Raw genomic sequence first — 9,923 nt, forward strand, 5'->3', positions numbered from 1 at the left:
ACAACGCCAATGTATTACGCCTTGGGAGAAATCCGGTGGGTCACGCTTCATACATTACACCACCTATATTGCCCCCAGCTACAAAACCATGTTCTTTGCTGAGAGAGGAAACCGTACTCACACTTACATGCTTGAGCCTATTCCCTTGTCCGCGATACGCACTATCGCAGCAATTCGGCTTAGCTCCCATTTCCTTCGATGCGAGATAGGGCGTTGGGGCAATGGAGAAGAGTCAAATCGATTGTGCACATTATGCTCACTGCAAGTTCGAGAGTCTGAGTACCACACACTACTAGAGTGCTCAGTTTTTGATCACATCCGAACTTGCTTCTCTCACATTTTCAGCCATAACTTAGAACTACACACTTTCCTCTCCCAGCCAAAGTGTGGGCTCTCCATTGCGACTCTCATCACTACAATTTTGGAGCATCGAGAGTCACTCATCAGCCATAAACATACTACATCACATGTAACTTTGGTCCCATAGGTCATATTTGACCTCGGAGGACGATAATAAAATCTATCTATCTATCTCTCTCTCTCTCTCTCTCTCTCTCTCTCTCTCTCTCTCTCTCTCTCTCTCTCTCTATATATATATATATATATATATATATATATATATATATATATATATATATATATATATCACTCTCTCTCTCTCTATTTCTCTCTCTCTACATACCCTATCTCTATCTCTCTCTCTCTATTTCCCTCTCTCTCTATCTCTCTGTCTCTCTCTCTATTTCCCTATCTTTCTCTCTCTTTCTCTCTCTCTCTCTCTCTCTCTCTCTCTCTCTCTCTCTATATATATATATATATATATATATATATATATATATATATATATATATATATATATATATATATATATATATTGTTGAGATGTAGAGAGAAAGAGAGAGAGACGAGACAAGAGACACACCATATACGCTCCCAAAGACTGATTCATATTGAGGAGAAGATACAAATATATAGGTGAGACCAAGTTGAGTAGAGTGAGCCATATATAGCTCCAACACCCCCACTCAAACAAACGTCTCTAGCTTTGGATGAAAAAACCCTTGGGGAGTTCAAGGAAAAAACCCAAGCCCCTATACAATGTGAAAATATGAACCAGCGATGATGATGTGAAAGTGAATTGTGCATCTATGTACAAATATTCAAGTGACTTAGAGATCACAATGTGCAAATGTGGAGTGTGCATAGTGCATGGTACCTAAAAGATTACAATGTCATATGTACAAAGCTATTACAATAGCAAAGAAGCTAATCTAGAAAGAGTGAGGTCGAAGCAACTCCAAGCTCCGAGCGTAAGAGGATGAAACGTGACTCGTTGAGGCCTTTGGTCAAAATGTCTGCAATCATCTGGTCACTTGGACAGTGTTCAACCATAATGGTTCCTTTGCGTACTTCATACCTGACATAATGATAATGGACAACAATGTGCTTTGACTTATTATGTTGAACATAGTCTTTTGCAAGACTAATAGCACTTTGGTTGTCACACCGCAAGGGTGTGCTAGAAAGAGGAGAGTGACCAATATCAACCAGCATTTGTCGAAGCCAAATCAACTCACGAGCTGCAAGTGATGCCGCAACATATTCTGACTCAGTCGTAGAAACTGCAACACAACGTTGTTTCTTGCTAGTCCAAGAAACAAGACAACCATTTATAAACAAGCAATTTCCACTAGTAGATCGCATAGATAAATGTGAGCTTGCCCAGTCTGCATCTGTGTAACCCAAAAGAGAAAGAGATTGCATAGAATCCGATGTGAGTTGTCGTCGATAGACTAAACCAAAATCTGTAGTGCCTTTCAAGTATTTCAACACACGCTTTGCAACAGACCAATGCTTAAGAGAAGGACATGCAAGATGTTGTCCAAGATAATTAGCAGCAAACAGAATATCAGGACGAGTGTTCATGCCAACAAACTGAAGACATCCAATCAAGTTAGCATAAGGTTGATTTGTGACAAGTTGACCGCCATTGTCAGAAGTGTTCTTCGTAGAGCTTGCAAGACAAGGTGTGTTGGCTGAATGTGCAGATTTCATACCAAATTTTTGAATAGTATCTGCAATAAACTTTGACTGTCGAAGGAATAAAATACCTTTTGTACGGTTCCGTTGGATTTGAATGCCAAGACACGAGTGAATCTCTCCAAGATCCACCATATCAAATGCAGAAGACAATAACTTTTTCACTTGCTGAAGAAATCCCAAATCATTGGAAACAAGGATGGTATCATCCACATAAAGAGCAAGAATCACAAAACTGCTACCTTGGCATTTTATGTATAAGTTGGGGTCTGACGAGCAAGAGATGAATCCTTTAGAGGTGAGAAAAAGATCAAATTTTGTATACCAGGCTCGCGAAGCTTGTTTGAGACCATATACTGCCTTATGGAGCTGAGTAACAAGGTCTTCTTTACCTGGAATAACAAACCCTTCTGGTTGTTCCATATAAATTTCCTCTTCCAAGTCACCATTAAGAAAAGCAGTTCGCACATCCATTTGATGAGCTTCTAAATCAAATTGAACAGCAAATGCCAATAAAACTCGAACACTTGTAATGCGAACAACTGGTGAAAAAGTCTCTTGATAATCAACACCAGCTACTTGGGAATAACCTTTTGCAACTAAACGCGCCTTGAACTTGTCAAAAGATCCATCTGCTTTTACTTTTGTCTTATACACCCACTTACATTTAATAACTGTACGACCAGGAGGTAATTCAGTTAGTATCCATGTACCTTTAGAGATAAGGGAATCGTACTCTGCTTCCATAGCCTCTTGCCATTGATCCTTTTGTGGTGAAGAGATAGCTTCATCATAAGTAATGGGATCTTCGGAAGTAGAAAAAGCATTATCAACAATATCGTCATCATAAACATGACATGAGCCATGTTCAAAATCAATAGGCAGATCAACAAAAATATCAATATCATCATTGGCGACATTCGGAATGGATGGTTGTGAAGAGGAAAGTTGCTCTATAGGAAGAGTTTCATCTTCTGAAAGAAATGGAAAAGCTTGAAGCAATGATTTAGTATCATCAGAATCATCCATGGACCATGAGCCTCCCATAAGCTGTTCGTTAAAAGTAGCATCACGATTCACAATTACTTTCTTGGAGGAAGGGTCATAGAATTTGTAGCCTTTGGAAGTGTCAGAATATCCAATAAAAATAACTTTAAGACCAGGAGCATCAAGCTTTGTTCGTGTTTCTTTGGGAACATGAATATAAGCAATACATCCAAAGGTTCGAAAATGAGATATAGAAGGAATGTCACCTGTCCATGCTGTGATGGGTATCTTACCAGAGGGTGCAGTAGTAGGAAGATGATTCTGAATAAATACTGCTGTCAAAGTAGCTTCAGCCCAGAAAACACGAGATAAGCCAGAATGAATCAGCATACATCTTACAGCATTGAGAATAGTGTGATTCTTTCGTTCAGCAACATCGTTCTGTTGAGGCGAATATGGAATAGTGTGTTCATGATGAATTCCACTATCAGCACAATAACTCACAAACTCTCGAGAAACATATTTGCCTCCATTGTCACTACGAAGCTTCTTAAGGCGACGACCAGTTTGAAGTTCCGCAGCCTTGTGGAATTGTTTGAAAACAGATAAGGCTTCAGATTTTTGTCTAAGTAGAAATACAGTCGTATACCTTGAGAAATCATCAATGAAAGTAATGAAGTAGCGATATTGTGATCTCGAAGAAGGTAGAGGTCCACATATATCAATATGAACAAGATCCAATATGTCATGAGAATGAGTTGTATTTGAAAGAGGAAAGGGTTTGCGATTGTGTTTCCCAAGAGCACAAAATTCGCAAATTCCCATATGAGGATGGGATTTAAGATCCATGCCATGAACAAGATCACGACGTTGAAGATCAAGGAGTTTTGATAAATCAGCATGAACAAAACGGTGATGCCATACTTTGCAATCATGATCACCTGGAGTAGTGACAACATTTGCTACAGCATCGTTGAGAGAGAGTTCAAACAAATTACCATTTCGAGGAGCAGTGGCTATAGTCTGTCCATCTTTCTCAATTCGGCATTTGGTATGATCAAATCCAACAAACAGACCAAGATCAACAAGTCTAGCAACTGAAAGAAGATTACGTTGAAGATCTCGTACATGTAATACTCCTCGCAAAATTCCAGTGGAAGAAGATAAGGTACCAAGATATAAGTCTCCAATACCCTTTACTTCACAAGTAGTATCATCAGCAAGATAAACAACACGTTGAACTGGCAGTGGATGATAGTTATGGAGCCACTTAGACTGATATGTCATATTTCCTATAGCACCAGAATCGACAATAAAAAGTGATCCATCGCGTACATGAAGTATTCTGTCTGGAGCAACTGAACATAGGACGCAACTTGTTTCTGGTACAATGTTGTTTCGATGTTCAGTAGCATATGCTCTATTCCGATCTGTGTCGAATCGACGCTTATAGCACATATGAGTGGGATGATCAGATCGTCCACAATATTCACAAGAAGAAGAAGAAGAGTCTCTAGATAAACGTGGTTGTTTTGTGGTAATATTGTGTTCTTCATCATATTGACGTGCCCAACAATCATCTTCAGTATGGCCATTTCTGTTGCAGTAAGAACATTGCTTATTAGGAAATTTGAGACGAGAGAAAATATTACCGCGACGGCCACCTCTGCGGTTTCCTCGTTGAAATGGACGCCTTCGAGCATAAAAAGCCCGTTCCATCTATTGTGACTCAGTCTCCTCGTGTGAAATCATAGCTGTATCATGACTAGCATTACGACGTTCTTGACGTTGAGAGTATTCAATTAAAGACAATTAAATCAATACCATCTTTATTAGAGAGAATAGTAACAATGTTATCGTAAGAAGAGTCCTTCACCATATCAAGGAGAAGTGTAATCAGTTGCTTTTGCGGAACAGGATCACCGGCAGTAGCAAGTTGATTAATAATAGATTTGAAAGATTCAATATGTCCCGTCATGGCAGTACCAACTTCATATTGTAACTTGTTAAGCAGCCCTCTCAAATAAAGTATTTCTGTGACAGATTTCTTCTGAAAGTTTGCAATAAGGTACTTCCATACGTCGTGGGAAGTAGGCAGTTTGTACATATCAAGCAAAAGGGAATCAGTAAGAGCAGAAAGAATATACCGACGAGCTGCTTTATCACGTCGTTGCCAATCCGTATAGGCAACATTCCAATCTTCAAATATAGGTCCTTCAGTGATAAGCACGTTATCATTATCCGTATCAACAGGCTGGGGTGGACAAACACGATTTCCAAGAACAACATCGGAGAGTTCATCGCCTTCAAGAATTAACAACATCTTTGCTTTCCAGCCTGGAAAACCTTGACCTTGGAAAGGAGGAACAGAACACTGGCCAGAAGGAAAGCCGTTGACGAGAATATTCATAGCCATATCTTGTTGCGAGAAGACGTATAAGATAAGATCGCAGAATTTGCACACCATATATGGTGAAGGCCGCAATTGAGAATGAGAGAGATATGAGGACTGCGTTCTGTCAACGATAAACGTAAGAAGGATGCTCAAGGAACTTCCAAAGATGTGAGAGACGTCACCCAAAAAGGGCAGGGTAAAGGGCTTTTCCCGTTTCTCCAAATTTTGAGCAAAACAGCAAGAAAAATTGAGATGAAGTTCAGGGTGTCATCAACAAGAAAACGTAATCAACGATTAGATTGATTAGCAATAAATGTCACACAAAACACTAATCATATTCTTCTTAACACAAAACAACCACAATTAACAAGAATCAATGCTCAAAAATAAAATTTGTAGCAATTTTTGAATCTTACATGCAAATCGCATACACATACTGTTTTGTCACCATGAATTGAATCGGCGCATGATCGTTACTGCTCTGATACCATGTTGAGATGTAGAGAGAAAGAGAGAGAGACGAGACAAGAGACACACCATATACGCTCCCAAAGACTGATTCATATTGAGGAGAAGATACAAATATATAGGTGAGACCAAGTTGAGTAGAGTGAGCCATATATAGCTCCAACATATATATATATATATCTCACTCTCTATCTCTCTATTTCTCTTTCTCTCTCTATTTCTCTATTTCTCTCTCTCTCTCTCTCTCTCTCTCTCTCTCTCTCTCTCTCTATTTCCCTATCTCTCTCTCTCTCTCTCTCTCTCTCTCTCTCTCTCTCTCTCTCTCTCTCTCTCTCTCTCTCTCTATTTCTCTATTTCCCTCTCTCTCTCTCTATCTCTATTTTCCTATCCCTCTCTCTCTCTCTCTATTTCCCTCTCTCTCTCTCTCTCTCTCTCTCTCTCTCTCTCTCTCTCTCTTTGTTTAATTTCTTAAACACACACACATTTCTCTCTCTCTTTCTCTCTTTAATTTCCTAAACACACACACACATTATTCTCTCTCTCTCTCTCTCTCTCTCTCTCTCTCTCTCTCTCTCTCTCTCTCTTTAATTTCCTACACACACACACATTTCTCTCTCTCTCTCTCTCTCTCTCTCTCTCTCTCTCTCTCTCTCTCTCTCTCTTTCCTACACACACAATGTAGCTTGAGAGAGAGACAGAGAGAGAGGGGGGGGGGGGAGAACAATACTTTCCCTACAGGTTTCCAAGAAGGCTAGATCTGGGCACGTGCTCGCAAGAGAAAATGATCGCCTGCGTACGGATTAAATTTTTTTTCCCAAATATTTTTTCGTCGATATACCCGTGGAAATACGCACCTTTCGACAAGCATTGCCACGTGTATTACCACGTTGTCGTGTTGTGGCACGTATATAGTGGGAACAGGCATTAACCGATTTATTTTGTGACTTTTGACGCATAAGTATACTTCATATAATAAATCATATGCATAAATAAAAGCTTTCTACCATACCTTAGTATTACCTTTGAAGTAATATAAATGTACATTACTATTAGAAAGTACTACAAGAGAAGTATCAATGATTGTGCCTCTTTTTGTATGGGCGAAAAGCATTAGTATATTTCTTCTAATATCTCAGCTATACCCTACCATGTATAAATTATTTTCTTCTTTTCACATTTATTTGATAATATAACCCTTCAATAATGCATACCTTCTTGGATACATACAAGAGGGAAGGGCCTACTAGAAGACTTTATGAAAAGGAAGATCCAAAGCTTCTTGGACCATCCCAATTTGAAAATCCCGACCTAAGGGTGTGGAGAAAAGGCCAAAACCAACTCAAGCTCTTTTAGTAGGCCAATTTTGCCATTTGAAGCATGTCAATCCGAGTTACAGGTCAAAAGTTACAGGGAAAAGAGTGAAAAATCCTCTCACAACTACACTGCAAGAAGAGATGGTAAATAGGTGAATCAAGTGAAAAGAGGTAATCTTGGTCTTTTTCCATAAAATAAGATATTTGGAGGATAAAAGACACAAGCATGTGAATGTGACACCTCAAAGATGCCTGGAAGGACAAGACACACAAGTTGGGACCCCCTGTTGGAGCCACACAGAAGATGCCTAGGTGGGGCCCACATACATCATGCACCCACATGGAGCCTCAACAACCAAAGATGCTGAATTTCATGATATTTTGAGTCCTAATATTGCCCATTTAAAGAAAAATCCAAAGAACATTTGATTTGGGTTAACTCTTTAGTCTAATCAAGTGACTATGTAAAGCATGGCTCCCTCACCTATAAAAAGGGCAACCTTCTCTTCATTGGGGCAAGTTATGAGTGAGTGAGAATAGCTCAATTCCATTGTGACACACTAATCTTAGTGCCACACTTTCTCTTGAAGAAAGGTTGAAGTCTTGCCTCATCTTCTCTTTCCATTAAGGTGGTGGCGATTGCTCTCATGTAAGATATATGTTGCTAGTTTTCCTTTCATTTGCATATCTAATCCAATATTTGTCTCTAACTCTATCTCTATCCCTCATTATCTATATTTAATACCACCACCACACTTAGATCTATCCCTAATTCTATCTTTACTACTCCTTTGATCTCTCTTGTTGTGTCCTAATTGTTTGATTGGAAGGTATTCAAGCAGCAACCTTGTCAATGTAATGGGTACAACCTTCTTGCGGGAAACAATTATGTGCACAAGGCTAGTAACCATATCTTCATCTTCTACAAGCATCTCTCTCTCTTAAGGTTCTCATTCTCTTCCACAAACTCTAGAATCTCCTTGCTACAGGTACTTCTCTCCCCGCAGTATCCTTATTGCCTAAGGGCAACAATAGGGCTTGGGAGAGAAACTCTCTTCTTCTTCTCCTCTCACTTCTTTCACACCTTTATCTTTGAACATACTAAGTATATCATTGATGAATAACCATAATCCACATAGAGGTAATTTATTTCAATTCCATTCAGTGCAATCTATTAGGGTCAACATTTGGAATCGCCGGAAGATTCACTTTCAGCAACGCATAGTGTTTCTATTTGGTCCTAAAAGGCTCAACGAAGTAATTCTCTCACCAGCTACCTATTATTGACTATGACTTCTCTTTTGATGTGAATGTGGTTATTTTATTATGAATCAAGAGGATTTGTACTTACAACTAATCCCAATCGCTAGACAAAACATATACATCATAGTAAGCACAAAGCTACAGTTCTAAAGAGCAATCCGCAGCTTATTTGGACAACAAAGATTAAATATCATTAACTCATCCATTAACCCTTTTATCCTACCCATTATACGATATGATCGTAATCTCGATGTTTTCATTTTTGTTTTGTTCTGACTATCTTTATGAGTTCTCTCCCTCACGTGTGTGTTTGTAAGGAAACGTGAGCGGCTTCCTTGGCTACATTTATTCTTTAGCTCTAGAAGCTATGTTATCTACATCTTAGCTCTTTCTCATAACCCTTGAGCTTCCTCACAAACTCTTATAGCAAGAGGCCCGGTGCCTTCCTGGCAAGACCGCCTAATTTTTGACATATTTTTGGTGAACCCGACGTGAATCTGCGAGGGTGAGAGTTTGTGGGTAACCATGGGTGATCATGTTGAGCCATAGGGTATGCATTTTGACCCAGCATCAATGCAAATGTTTCAAGCATTTGCAATGTTCATGCAACAACAACATGCTACTAAAAGAAGGGAGATTTCAACAACGAATGCCATACAAGCGGTCGTCAACAGAATGGATCAGTTCAATGGCAAAGATGTAACCAAGTACTTACGCGAGTATGTGAAGGAGATGGAGCTGCATCGTGTGTCAGAAGGTGAGATTATTCAAAGCTTTGAGCTAGTTGTTGCTCCAGAAATTAGGGAGCATGTTAAGGGAATTAAAGATGGGCATGGGAGAAATTGGGAAGAACTCAAAGTAGCTTTACAGCAAGAATATTTCATGGAGGACTCGGAGAGAGTGACAAAAAGGACGTTCTTAGAATGGGTAGTCAAGCCAAAGCAAGGACTATCAATAACAGAGCTACTTAGGGAATTTGAACGGCGCTATGCACAACTCACCAGGACAGAAAGGGCCACACTAGATGCAGAGAAGACAGATCTTTTCTTACAATCCGCAGGTAAAGAGTTTCAAGAAAATTTAGAGCTTCTTCTTGAAGATAAAGATGCTGAGCAAGGACTAAAGACGGAGTGGAATGAAGTTGAAGGTGTTGTCTCGTTGCTTGCCAAACTACAAAGAAGAAGGGACAAGATGGTAGTAAACACTACAAGTCCTTCAACCTCAACTTTTGACAAAATGGTAAAGCCTACTTTTATTGCTCCTAAGTTTGATGAGTCCATGCTAAATGAGCTTGTGAAGGGAATGCGTGACTTGCAGGTGAAGCTTGCAAAGCTTGAAGAAAAAGGCCAATCATGAGGGCCACTTCCTAGGCAAAGGCAACAACCCAAAGAAGCGTTTGTTATTAGATGTATTTGGTGTAATAGTACAGACCATGTAAGAAGGGATTGTTATGATTT

This window comes from Adiantum capillus-veneris, chromosome 14 (assembly GCF_014529385.1).
Source record: "Adiantum capillus-veneris isolate H3 chromosome 14, ASM1452938v2, whole genome shotgun sequence".
NCBI lineage: Eukaryota > Viridiplantae > Streptophyta > Polypodiopsida > Polypodiales > Pteridaceae > Adiantum > Adiantum capillus-veneris.